At 51.5% G+C, this 23,084-nt stretch overlaps 1 long non-coding RNA gene across 1 annotated transcript; it reads right to left on the minus strand.

Moving 5' to 3' along the window:
* Nucleotides 1-5,083: 5,083 nt before the first annotated feature.
* On the minus strand, nt 5,084-22,871 carry LOC125083292 (uncharacterized). The gene is made up of 3 exons (XR_007122234.1): nt 22,784-22,871; nt 9,468-9,649; nt 5,084-5,187 (listed from the first exon to the last, which is right to left on the minus strand). It is a non-coding gene; the product is annotated as an uncharacterized LOC125083292 (long non-coding RNA).
* Nucleotides 22,872-23,084: the final 213 nt, after the last annotated feature.

Raw genomic sequence — 23,084 nt, forward strand, 5'->3', positions numbered from 1 at the left:
CTCGCCCCCTAGTCCTGCAGGAATACTCTCGACCCCTCTCTTCTGGATGTCCCCACCTGTCCTGCAACTCCTCTATGACGAACCTTGAAATAAAATTGTCATCATAAAGAAATCAACCGTGCACAATAATAAACAACATGTTTAACATTTATTGGTCTGCCCTTCTGACAAACTGAAATGTGAAAACATGCCAAAATTCGGGTTTCATAAAACAATTTTTCATCAAGTTCTTTCCTTTGACAAAATGCCTCTGTTCCATTCCTGGCTGGTGAGATTCGCTTCAAATGAGGCACCATTTCCCGAAACAGGTCTTGGGCCTGACACTCCCAAGGATCTTCGGCTCCGTTAGACTTGCCCTGACCGACAGCCGTCCGGCTTTCTCGGTGAGCAACAGCGAGCCATGGCTTCCCCCGGGGAAGGGACGGCTAGGTGGGGAGCACCATCGTTCATGAACAGAACCTCACGATGCAGCCAGTCACAGGCCCCTGAACCCCACTTTTCTTTCTTGCGGTAAAATACGCAGAAGGTAAAATTCACCATCTTCCCCATTTTTAAGTGTTCATTTCGCTGGCATAAATCACCTTCGCACTGTGGTGCCACCATCCAGCTCCAGAACGCTTTCCATCTCCCAAAACTAAGCTTTCGTACCCATTCAACAACGCCCCGCCACCCCTGCCACCCACCCCCACCCCCAGCAGCCACGAGTCCACTTTCGTCTGTGAATCTGAATCCCCCAGCTACTTCCTGTGGGTGACGTCACACCCCACCTGTCTTTTTGCGACAGGCTCATTTCCCCGGCCGCCCTTAGGGATACGGTGTGCGAGCTCGCGTCAGAGGGGCCTCCCTTCTTCAAGCTGAATACTGTTTCATTGTAGCCGAGCTCTTCATCCAACCTCCCACACGTACACAGTCATACACACAAGTACACGGTCACAGCCGCCGATACACCTTAAAATGCTCCACCCCCGCCCCGCAGCAAGGTCAAAGAAGGGGCCGCACAGCACCCCAGGGAGACACCACAGCACCACCTCGGCCCAGCTTTGATGGCCCTGAGGGGAGCTGGGGACTGAGAGGTACCTGGATTGGCCCGGGCATCCCAGAGACTGAAACCCAGCCCCAGGCTGCCTGCCAAGCCCCGGCTCTCCCCATAGGCCTCTGTCTTCTGATCAGAGGTGGAACCAGGGGCTAGGAGGGAAGAAGGAGGGGTGGGCTCTGGCCTGGCGTGCAAGTAGGGCCTTGCTCCTTGCTCCCCGAGTGCCTACGAGCTGCCAACACGCTGCTCTCCCCCCACACCCCAAATTCACACACACTGCCACCAAGTGTCACTCCACCCTCCTTCTAGCTGCCCTGTATGGAGACTGAAACCCACAGAAGCTTTTCAAATAATCATGTTCTGCTGAGTCTTTTCATTTTTCTGGGGTACCAGCACTTATGTCTATCAAAATTCCACCCTCTCAAAGGACTCCTAATCCTCTTCCAATAGTAATGGTGTTGGGATTATGGATGAAACTCTTCTTACTCTCAGAAAACGCACACTCCAAGTGTTTAGGGAGGACATACGAAACTTAACTTCCCAACATAGCAAAAAAATACTTGCAGATATAGGTCTACGTAGATAAAGCAAATACGGTAAAATGTGAACATGGGTTGAGTCTAGGAGGGGGGTACATGGGCATCTTTGTACTTGTCTCTCAACGTTTCTAGGTGCTCCAATATTTTCATAATAAGAACGTTTGGGGAAAATCCTTGAAGGGAGGCTTCACTGCTGTGTCCCTCTGCACACTCTCACCACAGATGTGACCCAGAGGTACAAGGAAACACATCCACAAGGAGACATGAGAGAACATTCTGCCAGGTACGAGGGCAGGCACACTCAACCTGCCCTCTCATAATGAAGGCATCACGGGGCTCTGCCACGAGCTCTGGAAAGAGCTGGTTCCAGTGGGAGCACAGAGCTGCAGAAGTGTGATGGTCCCATCAAGCACTATCCCCAGAGCCCCAAAAGGGCCATGGCCGGGACGGTCATCAGACACCAAGTACAAGATCATGTCCACAATTTTCTCTCCTCACGGCACAGTCACACTCTAGGGTGTTCCACTCACCCGTGAAGTGTGTGGCACAGTCGGGTGTGCATCGGAATCAGAACCCCGCCCCCCAGGAGCACCTCACCGCTGCTGGCTCCCGGCACCAGCCCAGAGCCCGGCACAAACTGGGTGCTTGATGGAATGAACTCAAGCTTGCGGTCTAGGTTCTCTCTTTACAAGTTAGGATAAACTTCAGGTCTTTCCTCACATGCCAGCTGACCACAGATCGGGGTGAGGGGCTGGTGGTGTGTGGGGGCCAGACACGCCTGCTGCCGGTCCTCCGGGGCCACTGCAGTGGAGGGTAAGCAGGCGGCAGGCCTGAGGAGTCAGCATGGAAAGGCCTGACACGCGGGCCACTGGCATCAGGGCAGGATGAAGGCAGCGGGGGCCAGAGACGGGAGTGTGGCAGGGAGACTGCTAGACCAGACACAAATCTGACCTGGCCAGAACCAGGTTTCCAGGTGAGCTTTCCCAGAGCGACCTTCGAAAGCAGGCCCTCTCCCATGTGAAGCCTCTGGAATGGGACAGCCTTTCTCGGGCTGCTCAGCGTCTGCAAGCCAGCAAGGAGGATGACTGGGGGCAGGGGGATTCCCTCTTGGATGAGGAGAAACCACCTAGGAGGGTATACAGTTACAACCATTAGAGATCAGAGACAAGTCCCACTGGGCTGGGGGTGGGGAGGGTCTTCCTGGGGTCCTGGGGGGCCAGCAGACAGCCAAGAGGGGCCTGGAGCAGCCCTTTCTTCTCCTCCCACCTGGGATGCCTGGTTCAATGTCCCCTCACTGCCAGGAGGCTGCCCAGGTCAGTCAAGGTTCAGAGAGACTTCCGGACACCTAGAGGAGGCAGGGACCTCAGAATTGAGGTCTTGTGGACTGTATGGCTGTGGCCTCAGAAAGCCCACCACAGGTAAGAAGAAATGAGGGAGGAACCATGCAGACAGTAAACTGTCTGTTGAGGGGGCCTGAGGGCCAACTGAGGCTCCCTCCCCTTGGCCAAGGCTAGTAGTTAAAAGCCGGGACTCTAGGATGACAGATTTGGTACCATGCTGCCTCTGACAGCAAGCACCCTAACTTCCGGAGCCTCCCTTTGCTCTTTTGTGAAAGGGGCACGACTGTGCTAGGCCACTAAAGGACTCTCAACCACCTGGCACAGCGGCCTGGCACAGACTGAGCGCTCGGTGAGCGGCGAGTGTTACTATCCACCTGTGTAGGCACCCCGTGCCGGTGGGGGCAAGCCAATGGCTACTGGGATTTGTTGAGATGCATTTTAAGCAATGCTTACCCCGGGGGGCTCCTGCGATGGCAAGTGGGTCTGAATACGGAGTCTCCAGTACCTTCCTTGCCCACTGCCTGTAGCCTGGGCCAGCGTCCCCCATCCAGGGACTGCCATCTCCCTGAGCCCCGAGCCTAGAGGTGGGATGGCCTGCGTCCGCTGAGGACAGATGCCAGAGACTTTGGCCCTGCTCTGTTGCCACGAAAGAGCAAAACGACCGCAGGGTTCCCAAAGGAAGAGGAAAACCTGGTAACTCGTCCCAGACGGGTCCGTCCACTTTATCAAAGCTGATTCCAGGGAGCAGCGTCCCCACCGAGAGAGGCCACAGCCTCATTAGGAAGATCTGGGAACCATGAAACGGCCCAGCCAGCCGTGTGTCCCTGGGACAATTAGGCTGGGCCCTCGGCCTTCAAAGGCAATCTCAGTGTGTGCAGAGCGTGTGTGCGCAGAGCGCGGGAAAGCCTGGATAGGGTGTCTTCTTCCTTTTGTCCTTTTATCTTTTTTGGCTGTTTTCTCTTCTGTTTCCTCCCTTCTCGGCAACAGCTGCCGTGCGTGTCCCTAAAGTTCCATCTTCGGCCCCCGGGGCACCCCCAGATGTCCCAGACCAGATGAAACGTCCTCAGGGAGGCTGTGCCCGCCTGTCCTTGGAACAGGCCCCAGGACGCCCACCCCGAGGCGGCCAGCTCAGCCAAAAGAGGAGAACAGTGCCATCACTCTGGCCAGTTCCTTCTCCTGAACTCCAGCTCCCCCATCATGAGTACAGAATGCAAACTATTCCCCCAGAGCAAACTCTGGGGCTCTAGTTTCCGGATACAGCAGCCTAAACCAAGATTCTTCTCCAGATCCCGACGAGCACCTCCCCCGCCCCTTCCCTATGGAATGTTCCTTACCCACGTCAGGAGTCCTAAGCAGGGACAGTAACGCATTCCTCCGCACCCCTGGATGCTGCTGGGGCCCTAGCCTGAGAGGCGTCACACAGTCCAGAGACGTGGGCTCGTTTTGGGAATGCCCCCCAAAACCGATCCAGGCCCCCACGCGCAACACGGGCCTGCCCAGCCCTGCCAATGTCGCAGCCGCCCACAGCCCAGGCCCCTGGCACCACGGAAGTTTCCTGTAGCCCACAACACCGCTTGCAAGACGCAGATTCTGACGGCAGGCAATTATTGGAGGGGACCGGCGTGTTGCTTTAAGTGAGAAGGCAAATTCTAGGTGCTTGTTTTTGTCATAACACCAGAGGAAGCAGGCACAATATTTGCAAAATTAGAAACAGCCTCGGGCCTCAGCCCCTCGCTGATGGCACGCAGGTATTAATCCATTAAGGCAATCAAAAGAGCTTAAAGAGAAGTCTGAAGCCTGTAATATACGTGTCCACGAACAAGCGGTAAAACTTCCTGAAAAGGTGATTTCAAAGCCATATTGCCCACGCTTGGCAAATTGCATATTTAATTATTTTGTCCGTCCTTCTTTCTCCTCTAATCTTTGGGGAAAATGCCCTGAGACATACGAAACCAGTTAGGATAATTAAGGTACGATGGAATTAGGTGTCGGCTGATTTCTCAGAAAGATGCCATCCTCTAACCTGGTAGGAGATGTGTGCAGGCCCCAAAAGGCAGTAACGTCTGTAATGTCTGCCTTTCTATAGAAAGATCAAAGGTCTTTTGCCCCTTTCAGGATGTTTGTAGAATTTGTTTCCCAATTATCCCACATTTGCGCACTGGGACATCCTAGTTAACTCTTCGATGGCACCTCTGGAATTGGGCCGTAATTGACATCAAGCTGCACCTCCGGGCTCCAGGCTGGGGGCCAAGGTTCTGATCTGGATTCTGCGCTCCTAGAGGGAAGAGGATGTATGGGAGATAGAAAGGGGATGAAGACAGGTTTGGGAGCCGGCTGTACCCTTCACTCAGTGATGAGGGACTCTCCCCATTTATTCAGGCTTGTCTGAACACTGGCCAGCATCCCCCTTGCTCTCATTCTGGCGTGAACTGGAGCTAGGATTTTGTCTTTGCAGAATTCGGACATCTCAAGACCAGAGCCGGATTGCCTGCCTCTGAATACCATTCTAGAAAGGAAATACACTGAATGCATTATTTTCCCACACAGGGATATTTCTTCTGGTCCCAGAAAAGGTTAAAAAAAAAAAAAAAGCCATCAAATATTTTGAAAACGTGAGAAAAAGCCATCAATATTTGACATTTTAATTAGGGCAATTTGAAACAATAGGATTAGGATATTGTGCCAAGGAATAAAATCGAATATTAAAAATTTTTAAAGAAAATCTAATATCGCGACTTTTCCTAGCATGTTTTTTTGTTTCCTCTTCTCCACATCTGTCAGCCTTTCTTGGCTGCAAATATTTTTTTTTCTGATTGCTCAGTCCAAATAATTGAACATTTTTGTCTTAGCTTAAGAGAAAGGGAGATAGAAAAAGACTTCAATCTATTCATAGGCAAATACAATGGCCCTTTGGAAATAATTTTTTTTTAAATCCCTCTATTATTTGAAAAATGAAATACCACTGATCCAGCGACTCACATTCCAAGCACTGCTCCAAGGACTTGTGCTAGTACTTGGCCTTTCTCTTTCCTTCCATTTACCCCTTAAAAGTCCACCTGTGTCCTAGCAAGTTTTAAATCAAGGTGATGAGCTCCCAGAGCAATCGGGGGAGAAGTTTCCCGGATAGCGGCTGTTTCCCGTATTCTCGAAGAGAAACCAGACAGCCCAGAGGCCGCCCGCCGGCACTGCCACATTCTCTACAAACAACGAACTCAAAAAATGCCTCATTTCAGGGATAAATAATTCTCATTGTGCGGGAGCACCCCCCCCACCAAAGCCCCCTACAAAAATATATATATTGAGAAAAAAATAGCACAGGGAAGTGTATTCTCTACCCTTTGCAATAGTAAAGGGGTGATTGCGGTCTCTGGTGTTTCCAAATGCTAAGAGCAAGCACGTCCAACCCGGGTTCCTGCTGCCGGAGAAGGCCCTGGAAGGTCCTCACCTAGAAGGGAAAACAGGCACCGGCAGCTGGAGAAGGAGCTCTGGGTAGAGCTGTAATTGCATCTTGCTAAATCTGGCAATACAAAGAAACAAAAATAAGAGGTACCATTCAATTGGAATTTCAAATAAGGAATAATTATTTACATAGAAATATGGCCCGAATATTGCATTGGACATGCTCCTACTGAAAAATTACTCCTTGTTCTCTGAAATTCCATTTGAAAGGAGCACCCTGTATTTTATCAGACAGCCCTAGCCCTGAGTCCCAACTGGGTGGAGGAAGCTGATCCGGAACATGCGAGTTTTCCCATCCAGAAGCAGCACCAAGTCCATCATGGAAACACCCCTTTGGGTTGCACCAGGAACAAAGCCGGGCTGCCACCATCCGGCTGTGTGACCCCACGTGCCTATCCCCCACTCTCTCGGTACCCTGGTTTTCCCATTCATGGGCTGGGGGTTGGCGTGAGGTCTGGGGTCTGCAGGAAGGAAGCGATCAGCTCTATGCCAGCCCTCAGCAGGCTTTCTAGGGTCTCACCCAGTCCTCCCTACACCAGCCCCCCCAGGTCAGTGACCCTGTCCCTGATCAGAAGGAGGTAGCACCAAGCTGGGTCACCCAGTGAGCAGACGGAGCCATTGCCCAGGGCACAAGTGGAATGTGGACACCTAGAAATTTTAGCTGAATGGCTTTAAAGCACCCATGTGTTCACTGCAGGGAGAACCGGGGCTCTGTAGGCCTTCCTAACCCTTTCCAGGTTTGTGCCGTTTCTTTGGAGAAGCTGCGGGGGGTGGGTGGGGGGCATCATGCTGGTCTAGGGGCTTCGACAGCTGAGGGTCTTGACTTCTGGGTCAGGCTGTCTCTGGCCTGTGTGGGTCCATACTCCCAAGACGTGGGGTTCCCCGGACAACTGACTGCTCAGTGAGCTTGGAGAAATGGCCTCAGAGGCTCCTGTCGGAGGCTCAGGACCTCAGAATGCCAGAACTGCCGGGGTGATTCATTCACATCACATCTGCAGTTCCTCAAGGCTGACCTTCCACATCCTCTCGCTCTCTGGCCCCAGGCCCCAGGCCCAGTTAGGAGCTGCCGACCTGTTTCTTCTTACAGGTCCACAGAGGACTGCCCACCGCCTTCTGCCCAACTGTTCCCTCAGCCGGTTCTTTCTCCTATCCCCCCTAATTCCCTCCTGCTGCAGAAGCCCTTCTGGTCCTGCTGGGCCTCCGAAGGAGACAGCGAACAGCTGGTCAGCATCTGGTGCTCTCCATTAACCAGGGCCCCTGCCCCCTGGGCCTTCCGCTCCCCCGGCAGAATAATCCTGCTTCCTCTAACCTTTCGGCTGGGTCCTGCGCTCCGGGGCTTTCATCATGTCCAGTGTGGCCTCTGATGCCCCTCCAGGCTCCCTGGCCCTCCTATGGCTTCTGCTGGGCCGGGCCAGGCTGACCGGCAAGGGCTGGGTCAGGGGGTGAATGACCCCACTCTCCTCCCAGCCCAGAGAAGTGGGGGGTAGGGGCAGCCACGTCTAGGGGAAGGAGGCAGAGGTCAGAGCCGTGCCAGGCTCCCCCACTGCCAGGTGAGCCAAAGTTTGTCGTCTAGAAATTGGGGACTCTATGACTGCTCTCGAAGGTTTGGTGGGAGGACTCCAGGAGGGGAAATGGGGAGCACCGTCTGCTCCTCTCCCTCTGCTGGGTGACTTTGGGCCAAGAACCTCTTAAACCTGAGCTTCTTCACTTACAAAGGAGTAGTTAGGAAGATCCCCAAGACGGCGCTAGGCCCTGACCCACCTCAAGAGCTCCGGGTGTTAGGACGGGCATCTCGGTAAGTGCTGTCGGCAACGACAGTATCATTAGTATTTGTCACCCCAGACCAGGAATGGGCACATCCCGAAGGCCCAGCTCCGCCTCCCCTCACAGGCCTGGATCCTGGGGCTGTGAGAGTCTGCGGTCGCCCCCGGCTGGGAAGGAGGGGGTCTGCAAACACAGTGGAGTTCGCTTTTCCGCCTCGGTGCTTCCAGAAAGATTTGAGAAATTTCCCCTTTCCAAAAGCCTCTGGGCCTCCAGTGTGGTGCCTCTATAGGCCTAGGGGGTGGGGGTGGGGTGTCCCAGGAGGGCTGGATCTGGTCGTCCTCTCCCTTCCCTCCCTTGCTTGGGCAGCTTCCCTGGGGCGAAGTGTGTCTGCCCCAAGCCAGCACGGGCACCGAGCCAGCAAGTCTGTGCAGGTGACCGCCAACACTCAGCATTTCCAGATCTGAACCAAAATCAAGCTCCCAGAAGTTTTGGGCCACCGTACGGGACCTCAGGTCATGTCCCTCAGAGACCTGCCCCTATGTAAGGGTCCCAGAGATGCCTGCTGTTCAGAGCCAGAAGCAGCATAAGCTGTCAGATTTCGAACCATGCCCTACCCCACTGTCTCCCCCACCACGACCCCCGTGGGCCTCGACAAACCCCCAGCAGCCTGGGGCTTGCTCTCCAGCTCACATCGAGGTTAGGAAAGAGCCACTGGGAGCGTCCCCAGCTTCCCTTGCCACATGTCGTCACATCTGCAGGCACATCTCTCTACCCAGCACATGCCCCACGATTAATTTGGTGATCACAACTTGGAAAGAATCCCAGAGACTAGAGTGATATTTATTAAATGCAAACTTCTAATTACTTCTCGGAATGCTCCTTAAGTAATTTTTTTTTCTAGTGATTGAGCTGCAACGTATTTTTCTAGCAATTATTTTTAACATCCCCAAAATTGCCTGAAGATACGCAAAAACACATTTCGTACGAACCGCACTTAAGAGAGACAAGCTCTCTTTTCCTTCCATCTCAGTTATTAAGAAAATGGGAAGTCAAATTTGTCGACAATCACATTTCCGCAGCAGATCCTAACGGGGGCGACTGCCCACCCCGCCCCCACACCCAGGAACCAAGGAAAGGAAACCAAGAAATAAACCACAGAACACGCCTTCACGGGCTTTGTGTGTTCGCCCTTCCTGCCAAGGTGTGGCTGTTCCAGGGCGAAATTTTCCTGGCGTCAAATGGCAGCGAGGCCCTGGCTTCCCCCCTCCGCCCCCCACCGCCCCCCAGGCTCTGCAAGCGGATCGGATGGAGTTTAGAACTGTAGGAACTTACCTGCAGGCGTCCCGAGGGGCAGGCTCGTCTCCGAAGCTGGCCGTGCCAGGGCTGGGCGACAGAAGGTGGAGGTGCGGCGCGCGGAGGCCTTTGTGGACAGGTGCACGGGCCCATCCCTCTCCGAGGCGCTACCTGCGGTTTACTGGACGTTTATTAGAAGCCCACGCAGTATCACGAAGCACCTGCAGGCAGTAAAACCCCTTACATGTGTGAGGCCTTGAGGAAATTAACGGCTCCTCCCTGGGGATGCATATTTTGTGAAGATGTTTATTACAGACGAAGTGCTCCCGGGGTGGAACATTAACAAGTTGTACAGTGATAAAGGATTTTTATCCTTTCTCGGTGACAGAAGTAGGAAGAAGGCTTTAATGGAATCTATAAAAGGCCCACTTCCTAATGAATTTTCTTAACTCTTTATTAATAGGGTCAGCTGAGTGGAGTTGGGGTCCTTGGACTGCTGGACAGCCGGACGAGGGGGGATGGAGCCGAAGCAGGGGGTGGGGCGGGCCTGGAGGCTGGACGGAGAAGGCGCGAGAAGGGTCTGGGTTCAAATTCCAGGCACCAAAGGCCATCTGAGTGTGGGTGGAGAAGGAATGCATTCTGCCCCAGGAAACTCATCTGGAGGCCCCTCCAGGTGATGGGGTGAGTCAGGCCAAAAGGCAGGTTCCAAGCCCCTCTTTTTAACCCCCTGTTCCCCACACCGGCCTGCAGGCCATTACCGAGATGAAAGCCCAGAGAATGCCTTTGGACCATGACTGTGGAATCTAATTGAATTATATGAACGCAGTTAAACGTCTGCTTCAGAGAGGCAGGGCTCACTTTCAAGACTGGATGCTTCAGGAGTTAATGGGCTATTTGAACAATATAGGCCAAGAGCCGAACACAGGTGGGCTGTGTTAATAACTTTATTTAGACCCGCTTTTTTTTTTCCCTTTGAGGCGCACAAGTCTTCCATTAATGCATTCATTAGAGTTTATGGCCGGGCTCTGGTTTTCTCCTAATGACACTGTCCAGACCCGGCTCCCCGGCTAATTGAGGCCAGCTGCCCGGCTGCCCCGCCCCGGCCTTGGGACCCAGTATGACCAGGATTAGCTGCTAGAGCTGGACCTGGGCCTGGACAGGTTGAGGGAGGGAGCCTGGCCGCTCCCCTCCAGGAGCTAATGGCAGAGGAGGGGTCAAGGGACCCTATGTCTTCAGACACCTCCCCAGCTCCACCCAGGCACAGAGAAGGACCCCAGATGGGTGAGCCTCCATTCCCACCACCACACCCGACCCATGGCCAATGCCACCTCCCCTCCTACCCCCTCCTGGCCCTTCTCCCCACTGCAGTCACGCTGATGTTCCAAAAGGCCAATCAGATCCCCCTGAGGCCCTGCTGAACAGCCACTGGGGCTCCCCACAGCCCTCAGAGGAAAGTTCAGACTCTGTCTTGGCATCGATGTCCCTTTCATGGCCCGCAGCCTCATCTGCCTGCACCCTGGCACCATCCTCGGCTTATTGTGAACCATCAGCCAGGAATTCCTCCTCCTTACCCCCAGGGGCCCCCCCTTCTCTCAAACCTGCCAGAACCAGTTCAAATGCTGCCTCCTCCAGGAAGCCTTCCTGTTCTGCCTGAATCAGAATCCTATGAACGTGTATATGTCTTATCACTGGCACCCTTCCTCCACTAAACCATGAATCTCTTAAGGGCAGGATCCGTGTCGATTATTATTATCAAAATAACTATCACACACTAGGGCTCCCACTTGCGCAGCACGTACTATAGGCCTGGTGCTTTCACAAGCATGTGTTCATTCAGTCTCCACAGTTTCCTGGAAGACACATTAATTGCCCCCATTTTACAGATGAAAAAACTGGAGCTCAAAGACAAGAAGTTACTTGCCCAAGGATACCCAGCTCTCCCAATTACCAGACCTCACTTCACCTCCAGCAGCAGTGGGCTGGAATTGATTGATACTAGCCTGAAAACACTTGCTAATTTTCAGAAATTCATTTTGGGAGCTGGTTGTTAAAATCAGCCACTGTTAGAAATTAAATTCTATAAACTTACTATTAAATAAGTGATATGAACATCAAAGGTAATAAGTACTCCCAAGTCATCGATTCCTATAAATTTACTTCATTTTACTCTTACCGATGTTTTTGAGGTTGTCTCTGCCCACTGCCTCTGTGTTATAAAAATGTCGTATGATGGTGAGCCACTGCACATCCCTTTCCAGCCCCACGTCTGGTGACATCATGTTGATAACTTGAAATCAGTCGCAGTCCGAGTCACAGTTGGAGTATTTATACCATGGAAATTGTCGAACTCTACACATCGGGGTTGGCTGGTTGGTTCTCCAGAGCGCTGGTCATGAGACCTGTACCAGCATACCCCCAGACTCTAGAGGAGAGTCAATAAAGAGTCTACCTAGAGGGGCGCCTGGGTGGCTCAGTGGGTTAAAGCCTCTGCCTTCGGCTCGAGTCATGATCCCAGGGTCCTGGGATCGAGCCCCGAATCGGGCTCTCTGCTCAGCAGGGAGCCTACCTCCCCCCCACTCTCTCTCTGCCTGCTCCTCTGCCTACTTGTGATCTCTGTCTGTCAAATAAATAATAAAATCTTAAAAAAAAAAAAGATCTACCTAGAGCTCTGAGCACAGGGCCTGGTACGCACTTGGCATCCAATTAAAAGTTGCTCTGAAGACTATGAGTGGCGGTGATGGCGGCAAATGCCAGTGAGGTCATCCTCCCTGTGCTCCAACTCCCAAACCTCCGTCCAGCCCAGACCTCTCTCCTGAGCTCCAGACCCACCTAAGCCCAGTTTCCTAGACCTCCCCACTAGCATGCCCAGGAGCCCCTTGGATGGGACACGTCCAAATGGAATCACTGCCTTCCCACTCCTGGGACTCCCCAGCTCAGCGAGGGGCATCTTCGCCCTCCAGCAGCCAGACCATCCATCTGGCCTCCTCCCTGTCTGCCATCCCCACCACCAGCCCTTCACCACTACTACCTCTTGCCTGCATGGGGGTAACTAGCCCTCAATGTTTGCCAATCTCACTCTCTCACCTCCAGTCCACACCCTTCCAGTGGACATAAGCCTCATCCTATTACCCTTCCCTGGCTCCCGATCACCTCCAGGAGAAGATCAAGGTCCTCGCTGTCATCGGAGGCTCACCCCAGCCTCCTGCTGCTAACTACTGGTCCTCATCTCCCACCATCTCCTTTGGCCGAGTCCTGCTCCCAGCAATGCCAAACTGCTTGTATTTATTGAGCACATTCCTCTAGATGGTGCTCTGGGGACTGTAGCTACAAGACTGAACAAAGAAAATCCCAGTTCTACTGAAGCTCTCATTCTAGCAGGCAAAAAAAGGTTAAAAATCATATACATATCATGGGTTATGATATACACATACATATATATGTGTGTGTATATATAGGTATAGATAAACATGCGTATGTGCATATATAGTATCAGGTGGCTTTATTACCAGGGAGGAAAACAAAGCAGGATAAGGACACAGAGAATTGAGGAGGTCATTTCCTATAGGGGTAGAGGACAGCCTCACCAACTGGTGACGTTTGGGCAGAGACGTGGAGAAAGTGAAGGTGTGAGTCCTAGGTAGAGGGAACAGCTATGCAAAGGCCCTGGGTTAGGACAGCTGGGGCTGTTCAAGGAACAGCAGTGATTGGAATAGAGTAATCTGGCCGATTCAGAGAAACACGGGGACTTGTTTGTGCCAAGGACTTGGAATCCATCTGGAGTAAGCTCAGAAGCCATTAGCAGATTTTCAACAGGGGGAAGGACAGGATGCACTACTGGGCAAGAGCAGTTGTCCTGAGGAGATGATGGGGGGTGTGCTGGCTCCTCCTTCTGGACCTTGGCTCACAGTATCCTATTGGCCTGAAATGGCCTGTCCCCAGTTCTCCTCATCAGGTAAGTCTAAATCCACGGCTACCTCCTCCAGGAAGCCTCTCTTCTCTGATTTCTCTCCCCAGGTTGGGTCAGTTAGCCTTTCCCAGTGTCCCCTAATGTCCATTCATATCCCCCTCACTATAGTTACCCGTGTGTAAGGTCTTTCTGCTCACTGCTTCCCCAACAGCCAAACAGCAACTTGAGTATAGGTCCTGGGTCCTTCTCCCCAGGGCCAGCATATGACCAGGCACAAAGGAGATGCTTAGTGAACATGTGTTGACATAAACTAAAAGATATGGCAATATTAACAGTGAATGCCATTCAGTAAGAACTCAAAGAACACCTTTGAAAGGGAAGCTTCTACAGGGTGCCGGACATCTTGCCCTGAACAAAACAAACATCTTCCTACCTTTGAATCTCCTCCTCTAGGGTCTGGAGAACTTCCAGAAGTCAGGTGTGGCCAGAGTATAAGAGAGGGAGGGGAAATGGGGAGAGCCGACCGCAGAGTTAAATCACACTGCATCTGGAATGTCAGGCTGAAGAATTTGCACTCTATCCTGTGATCAGGAAAAAGCTGTTGGAAGTGTGTGGCCTAGCCTAATTCCAGTTTGGGAAAGAGGACCCTAAAATGGCACCAGGTCCAGATGGCCTTATGAGCGCTCTCAAAGAGGAGATCAGTTGCATGCAGTTAATACATTCCAGAGAGTAGGAAAAGATGGACAGTTTCCCTTACAATCCCATGGAGCTAGTACAAGTTTACTGCCATAATCCCACAAAGACAGAGCCGTAAACTCTGTGGATCCCTCTCTTCTGAAATACCGATGGACTATAGGAAGTCAAACCCTATTGAAGACAATCTAGGGGGACATTGAAAGCATAATACACCGTTAGATGGCATTTATTCCAGGAATGCGGGTCCAAGAATGCATAGTCAACATGAGGGAAAGCTACTTACATTGCCCACCGCATTCAGTGCCCATTCTCCGTTTAAAGACTGCGCATGCTTTGTGCCTAAGAATGAAACGCCGGCCGTACACAAATGAAGCAGCCCAGGCGACAGCTGTGACAGCCACTATGCTGCCCCGTCGTCCTGGCTCGGCAGGCTCAGGAGTCCTCCTCTTATCCTCATAACACAGACATCCACTCACACACCCTTCTCTTCTTGGCCACCCCGCCCCCCCCCCCCCCCCCCCCCCCCCCCCGGGGTTGAAAGCGGTGCTCAGCTCACTAAGCCACACCCCAGAGGTTATTTGCGATTCCCAGTCCGAGGACATAAACCACACCCTCCAAATAATTGTGATGTCCCAGGGAGCCAAGAGGAAGTAGAAACACAGAGAGAAAGTATCACCATTTTTCAAATCAAGATGCTGTTTGCTTATAAACTCGACACTTAAGTAAAAAGCAATAAATACAATTTAATGTATTAATTAAATGAAATTAAATTGAATTTAAATAAAAATCTACACTTAGATAAAAAAAATTATTAGAACTAAGAAGAGAATTTGGTGAGATAGCCACGGGTTAGATAAGTAGGAATAGCTTTCTATATTTCAGTGACAAGCAGTTAGAAAATATAATGAAAAAAATCCCATTTATAAAAGCCATAAAAAGTACCAAATGCTTATAAATGAACTTAACCAGAAATGTATAGGACCTACACAAATAAAACTAAAAAATTTTATTGAGGGACATCACACTCTTCAGTAACTGGATGGGAAGACTGATTACTATAAAAATCTATAAAGTGCTTATTCTCTACAAAATAATCTACAAATTTAACCCAAATACAAACAAAAAGGAGTGGGATTTTTATTTTTTTAATTAAATAACACTAAAGTTCATCTAGAAATGCAGGTGTTTTAGAATTACCAAAAATTGGGGCGCCTGGGTGGCTCAGTGGGTTAAAGCCTCTGCCTTCGGCTCAGGTCATGATCCCAGGGTCCTGGGATCGAGCCCCGCATCGGGCTCTCTGCTCTGCAGGGAGCCTGCTTCCTCCTCTCTCTCTCTCTGCCTGCCTCTCCGTCTACTTGTGATCTCTCTCTGTCAAATAAATAAATAAAATCTTTAAAAAAAAAAAATTACCAAAAATTTTTTGAAAAGAAAGATTAATGGGGAGAGTTTGCTTATATGATAACAAAACATATTGTAAAACTATAGTCAGTAACTCAAAGAGACACTGGCGGAAGAAGTGACAAGCACGCCAATGAGACAGATCCAAAGGCAATGGGAATTAAATATGGCAAAATATAGGATTCAAATCCATAAGGAAATAGTGGAATTTTTAATAAATAAGTAGAAACATTAGGGGAACCACTAGGGAAAAATTAAGTTCAATTCGTACCTTACATGAAAATAAATTCCAGATTTATGAAGGATTTAAGCCTTTAGAAGGGAATTTAGAAGAAAATGTTGGTTTTTTATAATCTTGAGTGTGCAAATCTTTTTAATATGACTCCAAAGACCAAAAAATTTTTAATTGTTATATTTAACTACATAAAAGTATCCCAAATGAGCAAAATATAAAAGATACACTCTTATTGGAGGGAGGAGGGACATTTGCTAGATAGATGACAGAAAGAAGTGAATAACTCACATATAAGGATCTCTGACAAATCTAGAAATACCATAGAAACAATCCACAAAAAAAGAAATGAAAATGGCCTGTAGATATAAGAAAAAGGGCCAACCTCAACCATGCTCAAAAAAGGCAAGTCACTATAACATCAAGATAGCACATTTCGCTTATCGGACCATTCAAGATTCAAAAGAGTGATAATACGCAGTGCTGATGAGGGTGCAGGGAAAGAGGCAGTCATGAACGGCTGGTGGGAAAGCCAACGGAGGCAGCCTTCTGGAGAGGGCAACACACGTTGTTAACAGTCTTCTAGTACTTTCTTTCCTGATAGTTCCATGCACAAGAGTCTTCAGTGAAGATGTGAAAAATTGGATACAAATGAAAAGTTTAAAGAAAAGGCTAAATAAATAATTACACACCCATCCTAAGAAGCATTAAAAAGAATGAAGGGGATCTGTGTGTGCTGATAAGGGACCACCTACAAGACCACGGTTGAACACCAAAGGCTAATGCTAAGCAGTATGCATGTATAGGGAGTTTGTAGTTGTGGGAAAATATGTGTATTCACATATATAGGTACAGAAATCCTAAAAAGATGCTCTCCCCTTATATTGTTAACAGTGGATGGTGAAGGGGGATGGTACTTCTGAATTTTTTACCTTGTGATTTTTTAATATAAAAAAATAAAACAAGAGGTGAGCCTGGGTGGCTCAGTGGATTAAAGCCTCTGCCTTCAGCTCAGGTCATGATCCCAGGGGCCTGGGATCGAGCCCCATGTCGGGCTCTCTGCCCCGGGGGAGCCTGCTTCTCCCTCTCTATCTGCCTGCTTCTCTGCCTGCCTGTGACCTCTGTCTGTCAAATAAATAAAATCTTTTAAAATAAATAAATAAATAAAACAAGAACGTTAAGTCAAATATGTGTGTGTATTTCCACATGGGAAAGCTGTCAAAAATTATCAGCACAAACAGCATGATCCCATCTTTAAAAAAAAAGAAAAAAAAAAGAACCTCTGTGTGTGTGTGTGTGTGTGTGTGTGTGTGTGTGTGTGTGTTGGTGTGTGTGTGTGTTGTGTGTATCTGGCTTATTCATTACTTCATCTCACTGTTGGGACACAAAATTGGGGCTTAATGAACATTTGCTGAGGGGTACCTGGGTGGCTCAGTTGGTTAAGCAACTGACTCTTGATTTTGGCTCAGGTCATGACCCCAGGTCCTGGGATGGAGCCCCATGTCAGGCCCCCTGCTCAGCGGGGAGGCTGCTTCTCCCTCTTTCTCTGCTGCTCCCCCTGCTTGTGCACTCTCTCTCTCTCTCTGCCAAATAAATAAATAAAATCTTTTTTTTTTTTAAGATTTTATTTATTTGACAGACAGAGATCACAAGTAGGCAGAGAGGCAGGCAGAGAGAGAGGGAAGCAGGCTCCCTGCGGAGCAGAGAGCCCTATGTGGGGCTCGATCCCAGGGCCCTGGGACCATGACCTGAGCCGAAAGCAGAGGCTTTAACCCACTGAGCCACCCAGGTGCCCCAAATAAATAAAATCTTTAAAAAAAAACAAAAAACAGTCAAGCTACCATGCCCTGGCCCAACCCAGCAGGCTCTCTGGAAGTGGCCGTGGGCACTGTGGCCTGGAGGTGTCGGAGGACGGGTAGCCCATAGACGAGGGCTGGACGCTACCCCTTTGCTGACATCCCAACATTCAAGGCCTCTGGTGCAGTGGCCTCAGTTTACTACTCCAGAGTCATACAGCACCCGGTCTCTCTTGAACCCCATTCCCCTACACACCCACTAAACTTGTCACTCTTCCTGAAATAGGCCCCTCACACCTTCATGTGTACAACTTCCCGATCTGGGATGTGGCCCCCACTCTACCTCCTGGCATGCCATTCCCCATGCAAGCGAATCCAGAATGCTCACTCAGAGACACACCCACTGGAAATAGCCCACAGCCACCCTGTACCCAGAGTCCTGGGACCTCCAGAGCCCCTCACCTTCCCTGGACTCCAATCACCCCTCCCAACCCCATTCTGGGCAGATGGCCTACAGCCCTGAAGCTGGCATGCCACGTCCATCCTGAGACAGGATGCTCAAGAAGAGCTCTCTAGAACCTTCCTCTCTTGTCAATGGCCAGGCAGGCTGGCGCTATCCTGACCACCTCCTCTGCCCTCACAACTACTGACCCATTAACCATTCTTACACATGAATAAGCAACAAACACCCCATTAAAAATGCTTATTTTGGGCGCCTGGGTGGCTCAGTGGGTTGAAGCCTCTGTCTTTGGCTCGGGTCGTGGTCCCGGAGTCCTGGGATCGAGCCCCGCATCGGGCTCTCTGCTCAGCGGGGGGCCTGCTTTCTCCTCTCTCTCCCTCTGCCTGCCTCTCTGCCTACTTGTGATCTCTGTCTGTCAAATAAATAAATAAATAAATAAATCTTAAAAAAAATAATGCTTCTCTTCCCATCGGCGCACTGCGGGTAGAGTGGGGGGCCTTCCCAATTGGCACAGAATCACCAGTGGCTCAGGAATCTCATCTTGGAATTGGGGGAGGGGCTTCTGGCCCTCCTCCCTTGCCCCTCACCCAACCCAACATTTCCACAAGCTTCTCCAGCTGGGCTCGGCACCTGACACCCCTGCACACAGGGTCTCATAACCTCCCAAGAGTCCTCGTGTCCTCTTCCCTGCACAGCACTCCCAGGCGAAGGGCAGAGCCCTGGATGTCTAGTGCAGGAGGCCTGGAGGAAAGTCTGACATTGGTTGGGAGGCGACACCGAAGGTCTCTGGAGTCTGCGTGGGCTCATTCTGTGCACACCGGTTTGCATACCCCATCTCTCACAGTGCCCTTCATTCCATGTCTTTCCTGAGCTCCCCACTCCCACACCACAACAGGCCTCTGGACTCTGGGGATGGGGAGAGTTAAACCAGGTGACACAGGTCCTGTTCCTGGAGCCTCGGCTCCTCTCCCCAGCCCTCTGGTCTGGATCTCAGGGAGGCTGGTGGCCCCAGGAGGTAAAGGGTGTCCTGGAGCTCTCGGCATGACAGAGGCCAGACCTCAGCAATGGGCGGGGCCAAAGTGGGCACGGAAGCATGGCTGAGAGCCCCTGTGATGCACCCCCCCATCAGAAGAGTGCAGTGAGGGGCGCCTGGGTGTCTCCGTGGGTTAAGCCACCTGCCTTCGGCTCAGGTCATGATCACAGGACTGTGGGATTGAGTCCCATATCGGGCTCTCTGCTCAGCGGGGAGCCTGCTTCCCCCCTCTCTCTCTGCCTGCCTCTACCTACCTGTGATCTCTGTCAAATAAATAAAACAAAATCTTTAAAAAAAAAAAAAAAAGAAGAAGAAGAAGAGAGCAGTGAGCCCCTGGGGTGAGCCTGGACCCGATTCCCTCTGTGCCCCCAGTGCCCATCGCTGCTGAACACAGGTTAGAAGAGAGCAAGGATTGCGAGAGCAGGTGCCAAGGCCCGTGCAGAGGGGGTCTTCCAGGATTCTGTCCCCAGAGCCAGTGCTCTCAAACAGCCCAGCAGCCCAGCACATCACAGGTGCTCCAGTAGCAAAGGTACCCACCCAGGTGGGGCTTATTCCCTGGGGTTGCCCAGAGGTGAAGTCAGTAAGGAAGATTTGGTGAAGTCTTTAGCTGGAAAGTAAGGACATAAGAGGCCAGAGGAGAAAGGACAGAGAACCTCAGCCTTTAGTCTGGGAATTTGAATGTAAGCCAATGGCCATAGGGAGCCAGAGCAGGTTCTTGAGTGAAGGGAGCCCTCCAGCAGCAGTAGACAGTAGGCTTAAGAAAACCTTGCTGAAGGAATGGAGAGACCTTTTTGTTCAGTGACCATCACTGTTTTCCCCTCATGTCCTCCCGCCAGGCACAAAACCTTCAGCTCAAGACCATGGAGCCGAAGTTGGTACTCTAAGAGGACAAGGATCAGGCCTGGCTCATTCAACCACTCAGGCCTCTGCACCTAGCTTAGTGCCTGGCACACAGTAGGCGCACTATTGATGGATGAATGAATGACAGAATGCCTGAGTTACCGCATTAAAATGGACTACACCTGAAACACAACAGTTCTATTCTGGAAATTGCTCTAGAGACAAACGACCCAATGATGTGTGTACAAGGTTCTTCTAAGCAGCCTGGTTAATAAAAACAAAAGATAGAGCACAATCAAAATGTCCATCAGAGCAGGCCATCTGCTCAGTGGACTACTATGCAGCTGTAAAAAGCACGCCCTTCCACAGCAACATGGAAAGATCTCCCACACCCAGTAAGTGGATAAGAGCAGGGTAGAGACCACAACGCAGTTTCATTATGTTCATATCTTGTGATCTTAGCAAACGTCCGTGTGCATAAAGAAGCTGGAGAAAAGCACCCAGAAGCTGACAGCAGTGGCTCTCTGTGGCGGGGGAGGCAAAAAAAAGGGGGCTTCACCCTTTTAAAAAATATATATTTTATTTATTTATTTGACAGCCAGAGATCACAAGTAGGCAGAGAGGCAGGCAGAGAGAGAGAGGGGGAAGCAGACTCCCTGCAGAGAAGAGAGACCGATTCGGGGCTCGATCCCAGGACCCTGGGATCATGACCTGAGGTGCAGGCAGAGGCTTAACCCACTGAGCCACCCAGGCGCCCCTGGGCTTCACCCTTCTGTCTAAAAATAACTTTGAGCTGCATGGATTGTTGCATATCAAAATAATTAAATTTAAAATATTTCATAATGGGTTCCAGGGTGAGGCAGGGTCCAGGGAGAAGAAGGTGAAGAGAAAGACTCGACTCAGTCCTGCCATCTGGCCTTGGGGAGCCAAAACTGGGGCCGAGAGGTCACCCCTCAGGTCCCTACTGAGGGGTGATTGAGGTAGGGGCAGGAGATGAAGAACTGGCAGGGGTCACACATCTTCCTCCCACTGGGCAGCCTACATTCCTGACAGGTTTCCCTGATGTGCAGAGGAGGAAACTGAGGCACAGAGGAGGCAAGTCATTTGCCTGCCAGGTCACTGGCCTAGTAATAAATTTAAACGGGTATAGGAACTCCTGCCCTCAGGTCGCCTGGGTGGTTCAGTCAGTTAAGCATCTGCCTTCGGCTCAGGTCATGATCTCCGGATTGAGCCCCGCATCAGGCTCTCTGCTCGGTGGGGAGCCTGCTTCTCCCTCTGCCTGCCGCTCTGCCTGCTTGTGCTCTCTCTCTTCCTCTACCAAATAAAATCCTAAAAATAAAAAAATTTAAAAAAACTCCTGCACCAAGCTCAGGTTCGTTCATCTGCTTCACTCATTCAGTGAGTCAGACAGTCATCAGATAACCCCTCAGCCCCTGCTCTTTGCCAGGCTCTTCGCTGGACTCTGGGGACTTGTATGTAAATGGAAAGAGGGCCAGAAGAGACGGCTAGGGCTGGGATTTGAAGGAGTAGTTGGGATCCGTGGATGGGAGACAGGAGAGAGCGAGGAGTACAAGGGAAGCCTGGGAGGTAGGAGGGGAGCAGTACCTCTAGGATGCAGGTCTTAGTGCCTGGCCTCACCCCTTCCCATCTTTTTTTTTTTTTTTTTTAAGATTTTATCTATTTGACAGACAGAGATTACAAGTAGGCAGAGGGAGGCAGAGAAAGAGGAGGAAGCAGGCTCCCTGCTCAGCAGAGAGCCCGATGCGGGGCTCGATCCCAGGACCCTGGGATCATGACTGAGCCGAAAGCAGAGGCTTTAACCCACTGAGCCACCCAGGCCCCCCACTGCTTCCCATCTTGATTCAGTCTCCAAGCAGAGCCGGGGACCTGCCCGTTCCATGAGCACCCAAAACTGGACACCCCAGGCTCAGTGCTGATGCACTAGGCGAGCAGCCGGAGAAAGGCAGACCTGGGGGGCTGGATTGGGGGGGTAGGTGTGAAGGCGGGGCTGAGGGCTCACACCCCTAAACAGAGCAACCCACCCATGTGCCCTGCAGGAGGGAGGGGAACAGAGCGGGGAGGGCGCGGGTGGGGGTGGAGGGTGGCGGCAGCTGCTGTCCCTCTCTGGCTGGGCGATGGGCAGAGCCGATAGCGGTGATGCTGGGCCAGCTGAGGGGGCTCGCTTCGTCCTCCCCCCAACGTTCTTTATCAGCAGGATGCGCCGTTGCCAGGGAGCCTGCCTCAGGCCCTGCTCCAGCCGTTGCTGGGAGGATTATCAGAAAGATTTGAGGCTTTTTAATTAAATCTGAGCCAAATGCAATCCTGTACCCGCCGCTCAGAGAAGCCCATTCAGTATCCTGTTGACGGCTCTGATAGCTTTGTGTCGCAGACCCTGCTATCAAGCCAGCTATCTGGTGGCAAGGCAGGCGCCCCGTCCCCAGCCTGACAGCGGCGGGCACCTGGAGAGGAAATGCATGGAAGGCCCCCTCTGCCTGCCAGCTCCTAGCCTCCAGAGAAACTGCCCAGAGCCAGGCAAGAAACTGACCCCTCCACCCGCCCGGCCTTCAAAGCCATCTCCCTGGGGCCGCAGTACCCCAGCCCACACCTCCTGGGCTTTCACTCCGTGCTAGGTGTGGTACTCAGCTTGTGGATTCCTCGGGCTGCAACCCAAAAGGAAGGTTCTGTTATCATTTCCATTTTACAGAAGAGAAAACAGAGCCCAGAAGGGGAAGTGTCTCACCCGGGTCCCCACAGCTAGGAAGTGGCAGAAACAGGATTCGAACTTGGATCCTTCGGACTCTAGAGTCTCCACTCGGTGGCTGCATCTACAGCTTTGAATGGCCAGCCTGGGCCTCCCCAGTCATCCCAGCCTCCCTTTCTCCAAGGCCTCCTGGGATCCTTCCAGAAGCTGTCCCCACCAGCGGTCAGGCCACCAACAATACTAAGAGCTGACACTTCCTGAGTGCCCACCGTGTGCCTCATTCAGGACTCACCCAGCCTCAGGGGGCAGATTCAGGTTCTGCCCCATTTCTTGATGGAAGAGTGGGTCCCTCGCCTGGGATCACAAAGCCAGGGAGAGTCCCACCTGGGGCTTCCTCGTGAAAGCTGGCCATCCCAGCCTGGCTCTTCCCCAGAGGAGGCAAGTGCCGGCCTGGCACAGCCAGGGAACAGGAGGCGAATCGGGGTCGGGGCTCAGAGTCGGTTCACCCTGTGGCCAGAGAACAAAATTAACTCAATAAATAATGTGGGCGTGTGGGGGTGGGGGTGTTCTTTTTAGAAAACGCACCAGCTCCT

The sequence above is a fragment of the Lutra lutra genome, chromosome 13 (assembly GCF_902655055.1).
Source record: "Lutra lutra chromosome 13, mLutLut1.2, whole genome shotgun sequence".
Lineage (NCBI taxonomy): Eukaryota > Metazoa > Chordata > Mammalia > Carnivora > Mustelidae > Lutra > Lutra lutra.